The following is a 17,069-nucleotide window of genomic DNA, read 5'->3' as shown; positions in this document are numbered from 1 at the left end:
ATTTTTAGATGAAGATGACGACGACGGCACGTACGACGGACTTGGGCATTATTTCGAAACCAATTGGTTTAATATTACAGAATATTGGGCCGTTTTTATAGAAGAACTCTATTCATGATGGACAATCACACGACGAACAGAATCGAACGGTATTCACGTCCCTACATATAAATCAATAAATATTACTACCACTTGTCCATAAATAGGTATCATTCACTTTTAAAGAAAAACTTACGTAATCGGCAAGTAAGATTTCCCGAGCTGATACAAGTATTGCTTGACATTAGCCAAATGAGAGAGTTTGATCGAAAAAAGAAAGGAAATGAGTTGAAAATTCGATTTCCGGTTCAGAAGTTGCATCCTATCATGGAGCGGTTACGTAAAATCTATACGCCTTATGCGGTGGATCGGGTAATTGAACAATTCAAGGCGACAACTACATCCTACAGCATAATTGAGGTAACTTTAATATAAATTGTTAGTGAAATAACTTAATCAACACTGTTTACTTGCCAGGATGGGAACCAATTAATCACAGCAACCAACACTGGCCGTTACACTGCTAATTTGGATTTGACTAGTTGCTCCTGTACTTTCTTCAATAATTTTGGACTTCCGTGTCGACACCTCTTATTCCTATCTGATAGAGCGGAGATTTTACTGCCAGTAGAAGATTTCAATAGGAGAAGGCGCATGAGCGATGACGAGGTAAAATGAAATCAAACAAAGTTAGTTATCTTATTACCTTTAATAACTTCGTTTCTGTTTATGTTTAGGACGAGGATTCACAAGACGAACACCCGGAAGCTTGGTCACCGGTCGTAATTCAACAACGAAGAAATCGAGATCGAGTCACTTGAGAAGACATGTACAGCAGAGCCCTTCAATTAGCCAAAACCTTGGCTAATGAACTTCAAAATATACCCTTGCCTGCCTTCGAGGGATACCTCCAAGTACTGGAACAGGTCAAGTTATGCATCCGACGGAATGAGCCTATGCATCTAATAATTGGGGGTATGAGATCTTTTTGACAGTTAAATATTTAAATTTTACCTAATATAAAACTCTGGCAGATCCAATCGTTCAAACTCAAAGAGATCCAGTCGTTCAAGCTCCGGCAGATCCAGTCGTTCGAGCTCCGGCAGATCCAGTCGTTCAAGCTCCGGCAGATCCAGTTGTTCGAGCTACGGCAGATACAGACGCCCGAATGACATCAATCTACTTGGACCACTCTTATGGCCCAATAGAACCTCCATCAGAAGCTGCAGATGACCAGCAAAGTAGTTCTGATGAGAACCGGGAGCCAAAAAGACCAAGAGTAGAAGACGATTTGATGATGCTTATGCTCCCCAACACCAAAACTCGAGCTGGGCGACCGAAAGGAACCAGACGGCTGGATCATCATAAAAATGCCCCTAAGCAATTCGAAAAAAAAAGGCAGATCAAAAACTAAGTAAAATCATTGATTCCTTTTACTCACCAACACGCAATAATTATTTTTCTTTGATTGCAGTATTCCTGACTTGGTTTATCGGACGGGAAAAAGCCGAATAAATACTTCTTTCGAAGCACATTGTAACTGAAGAGATGGTCTTTCAGATGCCTGCGCAAGTCAGCAGTGCAGTCCAAAATCCTGAGTTAAAGTTGGAAGAATTCCGAAAGTTGTTTGATGAAGATGCATGGGCGTCAGTCCTACAAATGGGTAATAATTTAAACTGAAAACGAATAATTCCATTTTAAATACTTTTTACTTACAGTTGAAACGAAGAAACAGATCAACACTTTCCACTGTCATTGCAAGAAGGAAAGCAAGAAGGATGATGGTGGAATACAGTGCCACTCTTGTCTTCTCCTTTGTCACCGAAAATGTGAAAAACTGTCGCCTGGAGAAGTCATAAGAAGTAAATATTATACATGTACTTTGTGTTACAAACTGGCGAAATAAATATCCACCATTAAGGTTTTTACAAGCTTAAGTAAATGTAATTGTTCGTTCTTCGTTGATTTGCTGTCATCACAACGTAATTAAGAATTATAAGAAATGTTTTTTTCCGATGCTACAATGCATGAATTGAAAATAAGTTAAATGACATTTCCTTACGTCGTACACATTTTACGTCTCCGCAGTTTCTCACAACAAGCTGAAAGTCTGTCAAAAATATTAAGTAATTCTATGCCTTCAATCAAGTGGTATATATGGCTTTGTTAAAATTCAAGGAATATATTAAACTATACCTTAGATAATGAATTTACAATGAGAATTTCAATTTAACCATCAAACTAAATGTTTGTAAATAATAAACAAATAAAATAAGTAAGGAAGGCCAAACGGCCACCAACGGCAACGGCAGTTATTCCATCGCTATCTACGGCCAACGCCGATAGATGGGGTTTTAACACTGAAATGGCAATAGCCCTCTATGGCTATTGCCATTGCGAACCGAAATGGCAATAGATTTTACGGCTCAATACCAGAAGCCGTCTGCTCAGTGGCCTACGGCCACTACTACTACTACATAGTAGTAACCGACCTACGGTCGGTGCAGACTACGTCTGCTCAGTGTATATATCAGTGTATATCGTATATTATATTGTATTATATATATATTGTATTATATTGTATATATCAGTGTATCACTACGATCGGCTTCTGGTATTAATATAATATTATATATATTGAGCAGAGTGCTTCTGGTATTAATTTGACGGCTTATTATTTAGCAGACGGCTTCTGGTATTAATCTGTAATAAGCCGTCAAATTTTATTACATGTAGAGTGGAAATGGTTTGTTTGGTGCCAATAGTAAACTTTTCCCAAGGAATGCAGTAAAACCATCGTACGCATTTCCTCTCGAAATGTGTCTTGGACTTCCATAAATTGGCTTTTTTAGTTAAAATATTTATCATTATCGTACTTAACTGCACCACAAGATATTTTCCATCGTGCACTTTTAATTTATATACCTCCATTAACTCAGGTGTAGCGATGACGACCAATGGACAGACAGTGATGTGAAATGTGTGTGTGAACATTGTTGAAGGAAATATATTCAAAACAAACAACTTACTTTGTCAGGCCTAGAAGGCAGTTTTCTTTTCCAGTTATATTATGACTGATGCATGTATCATTTAGGACTGCTTTTGAATTTTTACTGTTTTGCATAGAGTAAATGGCATATAATTTTTTCCATCTGACAAACTGGAAACGAAATTAAAGCTGGATCGTGCAGCTTACATCGCTCTTCACTCGTCATTAAAGTCATACCTTTTGATTATAGATAATTGTGTACCATTTTTGCAAACAAAAACACATGAATTAAAAAGATCTACAACATTAACATGGGCCAGAACATTTTCCAGTAATATATATAAATAACATTTCGGTTAACTCTAGACTACTCTACTCAACGACGCCTTCACCTCGGCGACTGCATCCAAAACTGATGGGGGTATGGATAAGCAGGGTTGCCAGACTGGATCATATCCTAAGGGGAAAATAAATAAATAAGAAAACGTTTGAAACTAGACTACTCTACTCAACGACGCCTTCATCTCGGCGACTGCATCCAAAACTTATGGGGGGTATGGATAAGCAGGGTTGCCAGACTGGATCATATCCTAAGGGGAGAATAAATAAATAAGAAAACGTTTTGAAACTAGACTACTCTACTCAACGACGCCTTCATCTCGGCGACTGCATCCAAAACTGATGGGGGGTATGGATAAGCAGGGTTGCCAGACTGGATCATATCCTAAGGGGAAAATAAATAAATAAGAAAACGTTTTGAAAACGACTAAACTTGGATTGGCCTTTGAACTGAACCAGACTCATACTCGGTTAGTTCACTGAGTCAAGTTTTTCCAAGAAGATGCCGAGGAACCATCAAGTTCAAGAGACCGAGCAGTTTGAAGAATTCAAGGTAGAGGCGTGTTTAAACAGAAGGTAAGGGTAACATTATAACATTTCATTTCATTTTTGAATCATTTTTATCTTATTGTTTTTCAATTATTTTTCTTCGCCGTTTGTAAGGTTATGCTGTCCGAAAATGGACGCAATAAAGTGCAATACTTGTTGAAGTATGTCGGCTACGACACACCTGAGTGGACCGATTCGTCCAACTGCACGAACTTCAGTCACTCACTAGGGAATTCCAGCGTAATGGAAGGTTAGTTAACAATTAAGGGAAATTCTTTTTTTTTATTTAATAAACATATTTTATCTATTTGTTCTAGGGCTGCTACAGTGGACCAGGCCGGACCATCCGATGACTACGGTGAGGTAGAGCAGGATGGCGAAGCCTTGCTATATTGCGAGGCTTGGATGCCAGACACAACAGACAAGAGTTCGACCTAATCATCGGGTGCGATTATTTCAAGAAGATTATGACCCACCAAACAAAACAAGGGAATTATGGTTCAGTGGCCTGTGCGAGCAAATTAGGATGGATTATATTCGGGGCATCGGAAAACAAGGCAGAAAGCTCCGCCTTAGTAACCACAGTCGAAAACAGTGTTAAACCACTGGTGAACTTATGAGAATTTTGGGCGCTAGAACACATGGTGGTAACCAAAGAAGAGCTAGAGGTTCCAGTGTTCCTTAAAACATACCAGAACACGATCAGAAAAGGACATTACGGGAGATATGAGGTCCAATTTCCATTCAGGAATAACCGCAGGGCCATAGAGACAAGCTAAAACATAGCCACAATCAGGCTAACAAACATGTTTAAAAAAATGACAAAAGAAGAAAGAGCCGAATATCACAAGATATTCGCCCAGTATGAAAAAAGACGGGTACATAGGAGAAGCAGACACCAGTTACGACGGAGTCTGCACCTACCTACCACACAGACCAGTCATCAAAACAGACGCGCAAACAACAAAAATCAGACCTGTGTTTGACGGATCCGCGCACCAGCAAAATAAACCGAGTATAAACGACCTGTTAGAAACGGGGCCGAACTTAAACCCAGAAATACTAGCAGTCTTGCCACGGTTCCGACAGAATAGAATCGCATGGACGGCGGACATAGCGCAAGTGTTCCTACAGATAGGAATACTGCAGGAACACGAACAATTAATCAGGTTCTTATGGATAGAAAACCCGGATCAAGAGCCGATTACAGTCAAAGAATACAGATGGAAACGGGTACCTTTTGGACTGTCGTGCAGCCCGTTCATTTTAAGAGCAGTAATCTTAAAATGCTTGGAAGAACACCAATCGGCCCTCCCCGAATTAACGAAGCAGTTGGAGAATAAACTCTATGTCGATGATTGGTTGGGGGGAGCCGATAACGTCAACGAAGCACTCTTGCTAATAGAACAAGCAAGAAGATTGTTCCAATCAGCAAAAATGGAACTTAGAAAATGCATGACGAACAACAACGAGCTGAGAAGAGCGCTAGAAAATGTTGTACAGTTCCAACAAGACGTCATTGGGATGGCGAAAACAGACGCACCCATAAAAGCGTTAGGGGTCACATGAAACCCCGTGACAGATACCTTGCAATTCGACCCAGACAAGGTTGTTGAAGACGCCAAAGGACTTGATAAGAGGCAGACTAAAAGGAAACTATTTCGTCTCGCACTAAGGGTGTTTGACCCGTTAGGATTAATATCACCAGTAACGCTGGTAGCAAAAATCATAATGCAGAAAATATGGATGGCTAAGACCGGTTGGGATGAACCCATACCGGCAAACATCATGCTCCACTGGCAAACCTTTATCAAGGGTCTACCAGAACTAGCCCTGATAAAAATACCGAGATGGATTGGGGAAAATAAGAAACGGTTGCACCTGTTTTGCGACGCAAGTGACGACGCCTACAGTGTAGTGGCCTACATCGAAGTAGAAGATAGTGGCAAAATAAGGCTTATGTGCAGTAAGACTAGAGTCGCACTAGATCCAAAGAAGTCAGTCTCGACGCTGAGGCTGGAGCTGTTAAGCAACTTGCTGGCAGTAAGGCTAGGGGGATACGTCGGGAAGGCGTTAAATACAGATATAGAAAAAAAAACTTTGGACAGATTCAGCCATAGCCTTATGGTGGATCAAAGGAGAATCGGGCAGATGTAAACAACTCGTACATAACAGGGTGATTAGGGGGAATTAGGAAAATTAGGGAAAAAATCCCTGCAGACTCGGTCAGACACTGCCCAGGATTACAAAACCCAGCAGGCATAGCGTCAAGAGGAGCATCAGTGAGACAGCTGATAGATAAACCAGACTAGTGGAAAGGTCCAACATGGCTAACAAAGGGGCGCAATGGCCAAGAACGCCAGCCCAGGTAGAAGGGTCCTGTATGGAAGAAATACAGAAGGAGCAAAAAACCGTAGAAACAACGCAATGTCACACACAGGTAACGGAAAGATGGTACGAGAAGAACAGCACGTTACGACACACGGTAAGAATGATAGCCACTATTAAGCGGGCAATAAGAAGATTCAGAGGTCAAGAAGACCCACAGACGCCACTAGCAAAGATGCAATGTGGTGGGACAACAAGGAAATTCAGAATCTTATCAATTGAGGAAACAGAAGAAGCAGAGTTGGAGTTTTGGAAGACAGCTCAAAGAGACGGATTTAGTGAAGTAATAGAGGCAGAAAAACAGAAGAAACCATGGAAAAACGAACAGTTGGAGGAAACTGGGAGTAACATGGGACACCAAATCACAGCTGTTAAGATGTGTAGGGCGACATAAGAATTGGTTAAACCACAACGGTAGAGACGCAGTAATCTTGCTGTCGTCCGATCATAACGTTACCCAGCTACTGATAGAGCAGACGCATGAAAGACTTAATCACACCGGGGCCAATAGACCAGTAAAACATCCTACGTTGCACGTTCTCCACAAATGCGAAAATTTCATTTGTGTCCAAGTTGGTCTGCTGCGGCTGCAGCGTCTTATGGAGAAACCAACTTCTTCATGTTAAAAAATAAGTTTTCATAAATATAATTAAGATTTTCCCACTTTTCTTCCTAGCAGAGGGTACCCTATTCATTTTTTCATTTCCCAATTTTTTTTCTAGCCCTAGTTCTATCTGGTTTATTTTTATTTACCTATTGTTTGTGAATGGTTTGTTGTTCATCCCCTTGTAGCAGACGAATTTCTGGCAGCAAACGAAATTCTTCGGCTAAAAGAGACGAGCAACTTACAAACAAAAATAAAATAAAAATAAAGTAGATTGAACTGGAGCTCGAAAAAAATATTGGGAAATGAAAAGATGAATAGGGTACCCACTGCTAGGAAGAAAAGAGGGAAATCTAAATTATAGTTATAAAAACTTAATTTTTAACGTGAAGAAGATGGTTTCTCCATAAGACGCTGCAGCCGCAGCAGACCAACTTGGACACAAATGAGATTTTCGCATTTGTGGAAAACGCGCAACGCAGGATGTTTTACTGCTCTATACCGTCATGGTACACCTAAGTAGGTCGTTTTGGATTCCCAGATTAAGACAGACAATCAAAAAACAACTTAGGTGGTGCATAAAATGTCACGCATTTAACGAGGTTCCCGCACCTATACCAATCCACAGACTACAAAACTCAAACCCGTTCACGGTGACAGGAGTAGATTTCGCCTGTCCGTTCACTGTAGAGATCGGGACAAACGTAAATGCGAAAGCATATGTTTGCCTGTTCGCATGCGCAGTCACGAGAGCTGTGCACTTAGAAGTCACCACATATCAGGGACTTACAACGTTCATATACGCCTTGCGAAGGTTCTTTTCGAGAAAAGACTTTCCTAAAACAATGTATTCCGACAATGTGGGGACATTCACAAAAGCGGCGAAATACTTAAGATCAGCCTATAAAATTGAGAAGGTCTACAACACGTTAGCAGGGCTAAACATCAAGTGGAGATTTTCTCCTAGTCTGGCACCCTGGTGGGGGGGATTCTGGGAGAGGATCCACCGTCTCTGGTAATTGATATCCGTCGGGGAAACTAAGATATCAATTTATGTGTGAAAATTATTTGATATATGTTTGGGAAAATTAACAATAACATTATACAGTAGTTAAATATATACTGATATTATTTAAAAATTACCTTAAATCTGAAATCCCAATATAACGTAATGAAATTTTATTACGTAATTTCTTTATCAGTTAGATTGGAAAATTTGTTACCACGTGTTGTAAAAAATGTCAATTAAAGCAAAAGTTGCTGTACTGGGTAGTTTCCTACTTCGAAAGTTTTTTCATTAAACGAATCTCTCACTATTTGGACCGTTACTGTATCTTTTTTCACACTGGGCATTCTCCTTCCGCTCTCGTATGTGCGCAAAATGGATGTACAGTATCCTGCACAAAAAGGTGAACACCTATTCATTTTATTTTGAAAAGGCCATCTGTGGGTAGAAAATATTAATAGTTTACCTTTTTAAGGAGGGGTAGGGCGGTTTTGGCGCCAAATCATCATAAGGGGGTTGGGTAATGTCAGCACAGACACTTTTTTTGCCCTAGGTATTAAATGTCTGGAAAAAGTGTAGACTGTATTATCGGTAGACACCCCTAACCCCCGGCTAAGTAGAACAATTTTTGCAATACAAAATAGAGTCTTTCCATTACTCGTTATTGTCATTATCGGGTCGGGTAATCGGGTAGCATATGGAAACACAAAATTATTTTATGAATATGCTAGCTGTCCGTTCATAAATTGTTAGTGGCTTATTGGATACGTTTCCATCGGCGACGCTGGAGATCCGCGCTCAAAGCTTATTTGCTTACTTGCGTTTCAGAGCAAATCTAGCTTATGAATATAATTAAATAAATCTTTGATGAGATATATTACATTTAAAATTTTGAAAAAAGTATTTATATATGATAAATGATTATTTAATTCATAAACAATTACACCATTTTCATGAGCGGAATAATTTTGCAAACAGTTATCTCATCAAAGTCTAGAACGCGGATCTTCCGCGTCGCCGACGGAAACGTATCCAATAAGCCATAATAATTTTACTAATTTTATCTAATTTTATAATTAACTAACATAAAAACTAAAAACCATTAGTAAAAATGAAATTAAGTAACATTGCTCATAAAAATATACCACAGATGAGTGAGTGGAAACTTTACTTTCTTCTCTTACAGACGTACTTTTAATTTTTCTACTAATTAGTGAATTGGTATTTAAAACAGTGTGTGGAATTGCTGTTCGGAAATTACTTGGTTTCTGTTTTGTTTATAATTTTATTTGGGGAATATGTAAAACACGTTGAAATCCATCTTGTTGTGAAAGCGTTGGTACCTATGAATTGTAAATTAAAGAAGTCAGAATATTGAATGACAGCATCTCGTAAAATTAGTTGATATAGCATACCTTATTTATGAATATAGTTGGTACTTTATCTCTCTTTAAACGTCTATAATCTTGATAACCATTATCTTTCCTAAGAAAAAAAATAACCCGGTTCGAAATGCTCATTACATATATAACTACTCTTCGTGATTTTTATGTCTTCCACGTTAGAGAACGCTGTTTCAATTCTATTGCTAAGCAGTTTGAATTTTTCAATAATATTTTCATCTTTTGGGAAAAAATGGAAAGTAACATTGCTTTGAATATCCCCATAACTTTTGCTGCCACAATATTTTACAAAACACTTCCGCCTCATAAAAAATTTCTTTAGATTACGAAAACGTAAATCGCTATTACAGCTATTATACAACCCATGCCATGCTCTGTTCCGCAATGACCGACATTAAACTGTCCCAACGAAAAAAACAAAGTGCGGAAAAAGGGGATAGAATTACGGAAAACAGAAAATGAATTTTCCTTGAATATGATAGATGATCGGTATACGATGCCTTCTAGCTACAGGCTGGGAGAATCAATTTCCTTTGAACTAAGGGAGGAATCTGTGCTTGGTGGCCTTTCTTAAATAGGCCATGGATTGCATGGACAATCAGTTTCCATACTTTCGATTTATGTTGGTTTCGACCGAAACTTGGCCTCAAGACACTAAACAAGTCGATTCCCACACAGCACACTAACGTCTTTTAAAGGATATTTATTCATTTTAACGGCAATATTAGGATTTCTTTATTCTGTCCTGAAATCATACAATGACGACTTAAAGATGATTTTAATTGATGACCGGCAAAAACTGCTCTAATACACAGATTTTTATGGTAACCAAAGCTCTTATTTTGGCGTTCACTTGGACGACTTTTTGCTCTATAAAAAAATGCTAAAACCATTATTCTGCCATCGTATTCGAACACGGGTACCCCACAAAACAGTCAAGTAGTCTACCATATGCGCAACATTCCTTCATGTTATAGGAGCGCAGCTCTTCCTCGTCCAGGCTCCTTCTTGGACCTCCCCTGTCCTCTCTGCACTCGTATAAAAATCGCATCCCTGCAGTTTTGGTGCCAGTTGCGCCAGTTGCAGTTCAGAGTCAGGGCTACGACCAGAGTAACCTTTACTTTTGGAAGTTGGATCTGACGAAGAAAAGCTGTTTACCACGTGCCATCGAGACGATTCAACTTTAATTTCAGCACGGAAAAGAGGTAAATTCTTACCATTTATGTGGTAAGAATATACCACATGGTACACATACCACTTGTGTAGATGTGTTTGATTATTGACACGCTCGTGTCATAGGTTAGTTTACTTTCTACTAATTGACACGTTAGTGACATTAGTCTATCTTGTGAGTTGTTTATTGACACACTAGTGTCATAAGCGATGTTGTTTTTGGTAAATTGACACGTTTGGTGCCATTAACCAAATGTTTGTGTTTTAGTTTATTGATACGTTAGTGTCATAAGCTAATTTCTGTTTAATTAATTGACTCGTTGAATCATTTGTCTGTTTTTGTGCTTTGTTTATTGACACGTAGGTGTCATCAGCAATCTCAAAAATTATTTTTCTTTTTCCCCATGGTATTATTCTTAACCACACTGTTCTTTATCCGTCTACCAAGTTTCATTAATTTCTTTTCAAAATTAACCCACCAATAATCCCACCACATAAAATAAATTTGGCATTTATCCACTTTTTATATTCTGCTGTGTAATCCCGCGTTTTATTCGCGACAGCGTCAGTTGGCACACGGCGTGGCACACGCCGCACGCTTCATCATATTTGCGGTGTTCGGTTTCAATTTCATATATTGTATAACTACTCTTGGTTCCTATAGTTATTAGAATCACAAATGGAAAGTAGGAAAACGAGGCAATCAAATGATTGGTTGCTTGCTTCGATTAATAACTCTAGCTTGGCTATAGGGGTTAAACTTCCATTAAAAATAGCTGTCATGAGGCGATATTTGTATTTTGTCCGTACTGAGGTCAACAAATCGACAAAGGATATGTTCAAGATGGTTCTCTCTGAACTTAAACAAATATGGGAAAGAGCGTCAATTCCCATCAAACCCGATCATAAGTGTATTGAACAGTTGAGGAGTATTCACAAAGAATGGTCCAAAGTGTAAGCCATTGGTGTGTCTAACAACCCTCTCCATAAGAAGAAGTCGGAATTTGTAACAAATATAAATACTTTGTGTGATTTATCGCCACCAAATGTTAAAGAACTCATGATTGCTTCTCGTGAAAGCTTTTGGGAAGAAGATTACAACTTCTTTTGTGGCCAATGGAAATTCCCACAAAATCAGAGATGGAAATCTTACACGACAAGATCATCAACGACATTAAGTGATTTGTCAGAAGAAGAAATCGATGTTCCCGATTATGATAATAGTGACATCGACTACAGTTGTACGTCATGTTCTACTCCTCGGCCTGACTCTATAACTATTGAAATATCCAAAAAAAAATCTTACAAAAGCTACCAGACAAGTGGCTGATAGCAGGAATCTCAGTATAAGTGATGATCTGGCTGTTCAAGCAGCATTTACAAAAAAGGTGGAGGAAATTTTAACGACGTTTTACTATCCGTTGCAACCGTTAGTCGACACAGAAGACAAAATCGCGAAGAGATTTCAAACCAGATAAGAGAAAAATTTGTGAAACCATCTTTCCTTCTCATTCATTGGGATTCGAAGTTAATAAGGTATAATGTTCACAAATCCAATTTTAATGGTTTAAATGTAAGTGTCTATGGTTTTAAGGTATCTAACTGGCAAAAAGACGAACATAACATGAAACATTTTCCCGCAAAGACTATAGAGGGCTTCTTGAGTTGACCGTTTTATTCCTTGGTGGCACTGTTTACCCATTTAAATTCAGAAAATCAGGTAAATACTAGCAGAATGATGAGAAATTTGGGTAAATAAAAAAAAATCTTTTTAAATTAGTTGCACACCAACATGCAAGGTTTATGGCATACTCTATTTACTTCTTAAAAATGCAGCTCATGTCTCAACGTCTTAATATGACCGACGATGAAGCCGGTAAGGTGAAAAGAATGTCGACGTTCATAGCAGTTTTTCACAGTCGAGCATTTTTGAGATCTAGAATTTCTTCAATCGCTCCGTCAATGGATCTCAAGTATTTAACAGATATGAACATTTATGCAAAAGAAGATGCGGAAGCTTCTGCGGTTGCGATCAAGTCAGTTTCAAACCATCTATGGTACCTTACCGAAGAGGCCGTGGTTTTTGCTATATTTGACAAGGAACTTCCGGTGACATTAAGACAAGAAAGAATTAAGAAACTGTTTTCGATGCCCCAACCACAGCAGTTCCTTCCGCAAAAACCAATTTTCCCGCGAATAGATCCATCAAATGAAGTTGACTTCTCGGAACAGTTGCTATCATTTATTGGCTCAAGAAGTTGGCTCTTATTTGATTTGCTTCAAGTTCGCGATGAAAAGCTTGATTGGATGCGTTCTCCAGTCATTTATCGGGACAAAATGATTGGGTATCAAAACGTTGAAAAACAGATACTCTCAATGGAAGTCGTCAACGATTGTGCAGAAAGAGGTGTTAAGTTAGTGACTGATTTTAAGGACATGTCAAAAGATTAAAAATAACAGCAATATGTATTCCAGGTCATCGAATACTATAGAAACCGTGTCCAAACCATAAAAAAAACAGTATTGAACAAATAATAGATATAGGTGCTAACCTTATGGCTAAAAGAACGATGAAATACAACAATACTTTTTAAAAGGTCTAGTTCACTGACAAATTTTCTTATGATGGGAGGGTTAATTTTGAAAAGAAATTAATGAAACTTGGTAGACGGATAAAGAACAGTGTGGTTAAGAATAATACCAAGGGGAAAAAGAAAAATAATTTTTGAGATTGCTGATGACACCTACGTGTCAATAAACAAAGCACAAAAACAGACAAATGATTCAACGAGTCAATTAATTAAACGGAAATTAGCTTATGACACTAACGTGTCAATAAACTAAAACACAAAAATTTGGTTAATGGCACCAAACGTATCAATTTACCAAAAACAACATCGCTTATGACACTAGTGTGTCAATAAACAACTCACAAGATAGACTAATGTCACGAACGTGTCAATTAGTAGAAAGTAAACTAACCTATGACACGAGCGTGTCAATAATCAAACACATCTACACAAGTGGTATGTGTACCATGTGGTATATTCTTACCACATAAATGGTAAGAATTTAACTCTTTTCCGTGCTGAAATTAAAGTTGAATTGTCTCGATGGCACGTGGTAAACAGCTTTTCTTCGTCAGATCCAACTTCCAAAAGTAAAGGTTACTCTGGTCGTAGCCCTGACTTTGAACTGCAACTGGCGCAACTGGCACCAAAACTGCAGGGATGCGATTTTTATACGAGTGCAGAGAGGACAGGGGAGGTCCAAGAAGGAGCCTGGACGAGGAAGAGCTGCGCTTCAGGTGCAATATCGAAAACTCGAATTAGGATCACTAACATGAAGTATTGGGAATTCCACCTAGTAGAAAAGGTAGCCAAGAAGGCAGCTAAATATCAAAATCAGAGCAAGCATATTTGAACTGCCATGTGTAATAACTCAAATAATCTGAAATATTTAATCGACAAATTCGACTATGCATTACAGTACCCAGCCAAACGTATATACACCCTGAAGTTTTTCTCTTGTATTTAAACGGCCTCTTATGGCACTACGTACAGCTGTTTTTTTATTCCCTGCCAAACGGTAAAAGACATGTAAAAAAATTAAAAATCAGCCAACTCACTGATGAGTGGCCTGTTTGCAATATAAGTCGCATATTTCCCTTTATAGTTCTCTGAACGGTAAAAGCTGGTAAAAGCTTATTCTAAAGATATTCTATGGGTGTCTTCGGGATTATATTTTAACGTCCTAAGGAAATCCTTAAGGTGTCTATAAGATGTATATACAAGCCAAATAAGGGGCAGGTTTTTCAGGGAATTTTGAGAATAACCTAAGGTGTCGTTTGGATGTCTTAGAGATATTCTTAAGGCGTCTTCTGAATGTTCTTTTAACATTGATCGGACATCTTAAAGCCATATAATTTCAGTCAGGAAAATTATTTGTAAAGTTGTTCAAAATTCGTCCGGTTTAAATGTCTTAAAGACATCATAAAGACACCTTACGAGCTCTTCGATTTTCCACGTAGCCAGCTTTGTAAGTGATTGTTCACTAGCTAAATCATTATTCAGAACTGGTTCTCGCCGTTAGATTTCTGTGTTGTAGGGGTTTCAATACCTGGCTCGTTGTGTTTCATTAGAATTCTCATCACCGAAAAAATGTAAAACAGAACAAGGTACTGTTTCCCCATTTAAGAGCGAAATGGTAATTAAAATTGGTTTAGTCTTACCTTCAAAATTTACAAGTTCTCTGATGTGTAATTTTGTGTAATTACCTCTAACGTTGGAGAATTATGAGTTTGAGGTTCAGATAAAATACCGGCTTTAATAACCGTTTAGTTGAGAATTCTGTCTATTCGAATATATGTTACTGACGATTCGTCCGTTGTTTCATTACCATACATGAAATTCAAGTATGAAATCTTTTCCAGATTTTTCCTTCTATTTCGTCTATCTGTAATTTCTGTTGTACTCTTTTGTTTCTAAATCAAAACAAAAGAAATATAAAAAAGGATATCCACGAAAAAACAAACAAATTGTTTGATGTATCAATGATAGCCGGACAAGCATCAACTAATCAGGTGGGTGTAAACAGTAGCAGCAAGCTAAATGAATCAAAACTTGGTGATCTTAAAAACATAACAAACAAAAATCCTACAATTTTAATGAAAAAACTTAAATCTAAGACCATGATTTATTGTACCTTATATCATATTGCCAAATATGGATGTATTGAGACTAACCGTATTCCAGTAAATCAATTAAGCAATAGGGGCTATACAACAAATTGTCGTTGTAAAACTGCATGAGCTTACATATTTTAACAATCAGTTTAAGCAACGGGTTAACCACTTCAGGAATTCAGTTGCCTTAAACAATATGGTTAAACCGAAACTCCCCTTCTCTCGCACTGGCAGCTGTTTTTGAGTAGAGCAGAATTCGCAACTGAATTTAGTGAAAAACGGTGTTTTTAATGACCACCTTCTTAGTTGTTTAATTTGAAGGTGAAACCATGGAATATAAAGTTATCCCAAGTACTTGGTTTCATAAAGGAAAGTGTGCTTTGCAATTTAAAAATGTGCGTTAAGAAGCTAAAAAATTTTCGTTTCTCAAAACGTCGTGGCAGCGCCATGTCTGTACTATTCTGTCAAATCACAGTAAGTCATCTGTGTAGACAAACATTTTACTCCTCAACTAATTTGTAAGGTTTTTTTTGATTCATTCGAAAAAACTTTTGAAAGCAATGATGAAGCTTCCATAATTGGGTCTGTCGAGGCTTTTTTGAGCAGATGTGGTAGGAATCGAAGATCTGAAGGTTAAAAAAGGATTCAACAACAAAAAAGTACAAGTGTTGAACAACCCAGCACTCAGTCATCACAGCAGACTTAAAATTGTGATTGGCACTTGCTTTCCAGTGATTCGGACAGAGACAGCGTGCTGGAGGACAGTGAAGTGACTGAATCTATTAGGGCTGGACCCTTAACAAGGCCAGTAGTCACTCAGACAGTCTGCCGATTGACACAAAGTTTTCCCAGTAAGCCTGTGATATTTTTAAATGCTACATCCGTGTAACAAATTATTTATCTAATTTAGTTTTAATCACGTAAATCTAGTCATGACAATATATTCAAATTCATGCTCGCCTAACTCCTGCTCAAACGAAGGTACGGCCTTACAATCAACATCTCAAGAGATTCATCAGCTCACAATCCCGAAAGCACCAACTGGTAACTGAAAATATTCGGTCACAACAATATTCAAATTTTTTTCAATTTGAATTATTTTATTTTGTTTAGTTTACGTCATTAACGTGCATATTTTAAAAAATATGACATCAGAATGTTATCAAGTATGAAACTTAAATAGTTTAAATCTAAACTTTTAAAAATCTGTTCATTACTATAGATCAAAATCACTACTTGCGAGCAATAGCTAGAGAAAGGGCAGACGTGAAGGCATATATGCGTGACCTACGAAAGCTTTTCTTAATCCGAAAACATGTGGCAAGCAACTTTAACAACAACACTGAGGAGAGCCGTCTTCCTGCTTTAAAAAACCACGTCTCCCTTCCCTTGAAAACAGTAGACGACTTTAAACATTTTGAAGAAAAGTTACTGAAAGCTGATGTCAGGAACAATCGGTAAAAAGCTTTCTCAAACCCAGTGAATTTTTTATCAGCAACATTGTAATAAACATGTTTTGTGTTTATTCAGATTGAGATGCTAGTGTTTGGAACAGGAAACACCAAAAGAGGTTTGACTATACACGCTAATTGTTGAGGAGAAGAAATATCAGTTTGTTTTCCTATTTCAGTTGCGCTTCAGTCGAGCATACAAGGCAACCCGAAGTACGATAAAACGTACTTCAGGGGTTTGGAAAAAAAAAGATTTTATTGTCTACATGTTGAACTCCGGCTAACTCCAAGTAGAGCTTCTAGGTATATTTGTTAAAATAGTGTTTTAGATTAACCTTTTAGCAAAGCAATGATTTTGTTCTACAGCGTAATAATAGCTTGCAATCTTTTATATAACATAGGTTTTTGTCGGAATCAGCCATTGGATGACGATGATATTGGGAT

The 17,069-nt window shown here is 38.0% G+C and overlaps 2 long non-coding RNA genes across 2 annotated transcripts; both read right to left on the bottom strand.

Annotated features, from left to right (window-relative positions):
• Positions 1-30: 30 nt before the first annotated feature.
• On the bottom strand, positions 31-636 carry LOC123467860. Its single transcript, XR_006641953.1, has 3 exons — positions 510-636; positions 236-443; positions 31-161 (listed from the first exon to the last, which is right to left on the bottom strand). It is a non-coding gene; the product is annotated as an uncharacterized LOC123467860 (long non-coding RNA).
• A 146-nt stretch (positions 637-782) lies between these two features.
• Positions 783-1,900, bottom strand: LOC123467859. The gene is made up of 3 exons (XR_006641952.1): positions 1,756-1,900; positions 1,054-1,692; positions 783-993 (listed from the first exon to the last, which is right to left on the bottom strand). It is a non-coding gene; the product is annotated as an uncharacterized LOC123467859 (long non-coding RNA).
• Between the last annotated feature and the right edge of the window lie 15,169 nt (positions 1,901-17,069).

Source organism: Daphnia magna, unplaced genomic scaffold (genome assembly GCF_020631705.1).
Source record: "Daphnia magna isolate NIES unplaced genomic scaffold, ASM2063170v1.1 Dm_contigs248, whole genome shotgun sequence".
Taxonomy (NCBI): domain Eukaryota; kingdom Metazoa; phylum Arthropoda; class Branchiopoda; order Diplostraca; family Daphniidae; genus Daphnia; species Daphnia magna.
The sequence above is the reverse complement of the archived record's forward strand: the minus strand, read 5'-3'. Positions and strand labels throughout refer to the sequence as shown.